Raw genomic sequence first — 4,867 nt, 5'->3', positions numbered from 1 at the left:
TGGAGAGTTGGTACGTTAACTCTGATTTAGTGTTAAACACCAAATCTGTCTGGAGTTGATAATTTAACACTTGGTGTAAAGAGTTTATATATTAACTCTCAAAGAGTATTTTAGTTTAACTACGTAAGAGTTATCTTCTAATTCATTCTAAAAAGCAGGAATTTTACTGTTCTGAACTTCTAGAAATTTCTTTTGGAAATAAACATTTACTAAAAAGATGCAATGGTTTTTGAAAAACATTTATTCTGAACTGTGCACCACAATTTCAAAACATTTTCTGAAAGATGTAACAGTATACATGTTCTCACTTTCATTAGAATTGTGTTTATCAAAAGGTCTGACATGGTAAATGCAAATAACAGCATTCTCATCACTTATTTCTTCAATACAATATGCATGTCCTTCATTAATCCCTTTGTGGAACTTCAACGCACTTCTGCTCTCCCCCATATTCCATCTTCACAAGCATATCCTGTGCGGAGATTGAATAAAAATTAGTTGACACTAATTAATGGCACAAATAATCCAGTAAACAATTGCAGCACAGTAAAAAAAAAAAAAAGGAATCCTCTTTGAGCCATTACTTGTGTAAAGTATTTTCCCAAAAGACAAGGACACAGGCAACAGGTAATACTGAACTAAATGTAAAACCTCAACCTTTTTCATTTTTACCTAAACTGTGTGCACAAAACTCTGGAGGGATCTATGCTAACGTAGAATCCAGTCAGGACGTCTGCTACTGCTGTTTGCTCGTTTTTTTTTTTTTATGGGCGATCGTTTTCAGGCTTCAAGTAGCACCATTATACCAACATTTCACATTCTACACATTGTTTTAGGTGTATTTGACCAAAAGTTTGACTGAAAATTCACATGCAAGCTTTTTTTCAAGGCTGTGGTATTTGCCCGCAAACAATACCTTTCAGCTAGCTAAAACAGAATATTATGCTATCAGCGAGCAACATGGCTAATGCCTTTCACACAGCTTTGTCTCAACTCCAAAGAGCCACAGAAGTAAAAGCTAATAATAATTGAAACAATCTTTGAAAGAATGACTTACCAAGCATGGCAAACAACTCAAATATGTAGAGCAAAATGTTCTGAAACGGCTTCATTTCAGCTTCGATTGGAGCCGTGCTGGGGGCGGAGTTTGTGAATTTACTCTGTTGGTGTCATAGCCCCTGTCGGAGTTCAGAGATAAGAGGTCAAGAGTTAATGTTTCCATTGTAACACCTCCAGATTTGACATAGAAACACTCATTTTTAACACTCGATTTTAACTACTATCATTTTACACCTCAGAGTTACATTAAATGAATGTGACTCTGCTTAGAGTAAAATTAACTCTACTTTTGCAAGGAGACTATTAACACCAAAAAATTTAACACTTTTGAACACTGTGTAGGAATCGAACTCCCTGATCTGTTAAACTTGATAAATCCTGTTTTCATGGATGCCTGGATGTTAAACTTAATTGTTACACCTGGTAGAGCAGCAACACTGATCATTCATTACAGATGAAAGAATTCAGACAGTTTGTAACTCTCAGTGATGTCACAGTGTTCGTTTGACTTTGGGACCTGAAGCGGAGTGGAAACAGCTAATGACCGGATAGTCCTGGTTTTAAAGTTTCATATTTGGGTTACTCTTGTATTTCGTTTTTAAAAACCTGTGTCACTGAATGGATCATCATTTACAAATAAATATGTGTTTATTAAGACTTCAAAGTAGAAAGAGGGGGAATACACACAGTCGGTAAATGTTTACTGTTTTATACTGTCATGTTTCGCTGTGTGGCAGGCAGGATGAGGACCCATATGCAGGACTCAAAACGAAGGAATAACTGAAAATGGCAGCTTTATTACTGGAAACACTTCACATCAAATACAAAATTAAACTATAAACAAGAAATTAAAACTAAAACAGTAGAAAATAGACCAGGAATTGAGAGCTAGGAGATGATTAGGCACACGGAGAGAAAAAACACAGCACAGTCAGCGTGCAACACAAAAACAGACAAAAAGACAAACAAACACAGGGCTTAAAACAAGCAGGAAGAGAGAATGGGGAACAGGTGGAAACAGAGCTGGGACTAATCAGACATAAAGAGACAAGGGGAGGCAAGACTAGATACACTGCACACAGGACAAGGACTACAAAAATCAAACGGAAAACACACAGATCAAAACTCAAGACACGCAGGCTTAACAGTCACTGGGGAAACATGGGGAATATAGAGACGAGGGTGACATGAAACATGTGACAGGAAAAGTAGAGTATACATGGGAACAGAGAACAAAGAAAGAAAAAGAAAACAACATAATTATAATGTCTGAAACACAAATACAGTGACATGTTTCATATATATATAATTAGCTGAGGAAAGTTGTACAAAATAAAGTCCTTCACACTTCTCAGAATTTCTAGCTTTGTATTGCAACTCTAAGTTCTCTGTATGAACTGAAATGTAGGACATCCTGATTGAGCAGTGCATTCATGCTTCACACACTCCTGGTTTTTGAGAAACAAAGCAAAAAGGTTTTACACATGTGGAATAAATCTGAGTACTTTATCCAGTTGTGAACATTTTTAAATGCAATTTTAAATTGTATTTACTAACAAAACCTTGTAAAACCTTGTTATATTTAAATTCATTTTAAATGCATTTTGATCCAAAACATTTTTCTCACAGTTTTCATTGAAAAAAATCAAGGTTGACCTCGAGCAGTACTCAGTGTTTTCTAATTTCCCCGAGGTAGCCCACAGTTAAAGAAGATGCTGTTTTATTCATAGCAAGAAGAAAACTGTGTCCCCTGGTATCAAGCTTTCATGAACATAGCTTAACCTGAATTAAAGCTCGGCTAGCGCACTGGTGGTAGCTGCATTAGTGTGTCGAATGGGATTATCCACTCGCTTGTTCTTTTTTTGCTTTGTTATTTTTATGATGGGAAAATTCTCACAGTGCTTTCTGGGAACAAATACATGTATGTGTGTGTCTGTCTTTCATTTTGTCAGCAGGATGTTTGCGTATTGATGTGTTTATTTTGAGTCTAATAACATGTTCTCTCCTGTGTCCTCATTAGTAGTTATCACAGCACTGTCGTGTCAAGTAGCGACAGCTTCCAGCCTGGAAAACTCCCACCGGCTCTGCAAGCCTATGCAACACACACACACACACACACACACACACACACACACACACACGCATGTAAATGCATTGCAGATAAGACCACTTTTCCTTTAGTTATCTTTCACTTCCCTGCCAACACTTCCGATACATGAAGTCTCCTTCCAACTCTAAATGCTGACTGCGTTTCTCTTTTATACACAGACTTTTTGATTTATCATTCCCAACATATCTTTATCCTGATTGCCACATCAGGGTTAGTAATCAGGTAAGATAAGGGCAAACCGTCACAGGAAGCTGTTTGTCAGCTCGCCAAGATAAACCAGGTTATCCCAATGTCCCTTTGAGCTCATATGAAAAGTGTAGCATTGGTGTCTGACCAATCACTGTTACAGTTACAGTGCTGGCAGCAGAGCTTCCTTTATAAACAAAGAGAAAATCTGCTTTTGCCGATTATGTGCTTTAATATCAGTTGCTCTAACATTAAGATACAGAACAATTTGATGGATCACAATCTGTTTAAATGTAATGTTTAATAGACAGATTTAATTTGAGTTATTAAAACCAGTGTTTAATGAGAGCAAGAAAAAAATAAATATAAAAACACAAACGTAAAAACTGTTTGCAGCCAACAGCATGTTAGCTTGGCAGCTTAAGTTACCATGGCAATGCATCCCTGCAAGGAGTGAACGACAAACCTCAGGTTAACCCCAAAGACAAAATCCTGCTTTGCAGTGCAGCTTTCAGTGCTTTGACATCAGAGGCTCCATTTTTAACTCCTTTGTCTCGTTTCAGGAACCTTTGGAAATACATATGTTGGAATAAACTTAAACACTTTGTAGGTGGTGTTTGTTGAATGGGGATTTGAACATTTCCAAGATAAGAATAATTCAATAAGATTTATTCGAGGACTTGTACTTAAAGCACAGGCTTTGACTGATTTCAGCTCCGGTTTATCCATCTGGCAGACATTAAGAGGATCATGGTGGATCCTCTTAATGTTTTTAGTTAGCACTGCAGAAATTCTTTTTCAGCAGTCCTTTGTGAGAATATGCCAGCCTTATGCATAATTAGCATTAGAAACAGGAAATCAATGTTCTTTTTTGAAAAAGGATAAAATGCTGCTTGAAGAAAACTACTTTGTCAGTGGTGATTAACCTTCAACAAAAAAGAAAACAATTAGACTTTTAAGATGATCTGAAACTCGAAAAACAGCTCTGTTAAAGTGGTGGGAATATTTGGGGCTCTACCGAGTATTTACAGCAGACTTTGAGTACATGAGGAAAAATAGGATCAGTCATTTGTCTAATGACTGATCCTGATGTCTAATGACACACTCGGCAATTACAATCAACACAACTGGTGGCGGTGCTGAATAAGTCTACGTCCACATTAGCCCGGACATTTTCACATTGTTCACATTGAAACGGCCAAAACCACTTACATTCCAGTCCTGCGCATGCTTAAAATGCAAGAAGATTCAACCTGCCTCATTTAGGCTACGTTCACCCTGCAAATCAAATCCGACCCTATGCGACTCATATCCGATCATGGTATGACAGTGTCAACGGCACAAATCCGATATTTTCAAATCCGATCTGGGTCACTTTCGTGATCCTTATTGCTGTTTTAGAGGAGCGGTGCTTCAAAGGATAGTTGCAGATTCTGACAGAAATCTGCAACTATCCTTTGAAGCACCGCTCCTCTAAAACAGATATAAGGATAATCATTACGTTATTTACAT

The 4,867-nt window shown here is 37.3% G+C and overlaps 1 long non-coding RNA gene across 1 annotated transcript; it reads right to left on the bottom strand.

Moving 5' to 3' along the window:
* Positions 1 to 223: 223 nt before the first annotated feature.
* Positions 224 to 1,148, bottom strand: LOC143421972 (uncharacterized). The gene is made up of 2 exons (XR_013101572.1): positions 1,058 to 1,148; positions 224 to 472 (listed from the first exon to the last, which is right to left on the bottom strand). It is a non-coding gene; the product is annotated as an uncharacterized LOC143421972 (long non-coding RNA).
* Between the last annotated feature and the right edge of the window lie 3,719 nt (positions 1,149 to 4,867).

This window comes from Maylandia zebra, linkage group LG14 (genome assembly GCF_041146795.1).
Source record: "Maylandia zebra isolate NMK-2024a linkage group LG14, Mzebra_GT3a, whole genome shotgun sequence".
Lineage (NCBI taxonomy): Eukaryota > Metazoa > Chordata > Actinopteri > Cichliformes > Cichlidae > Maylandia > Maylandia zebra.
Note: the sequence above shows the minus strand (reverse complement) of the source record. Positions and strands in the feature narration are given on the sequence as shown.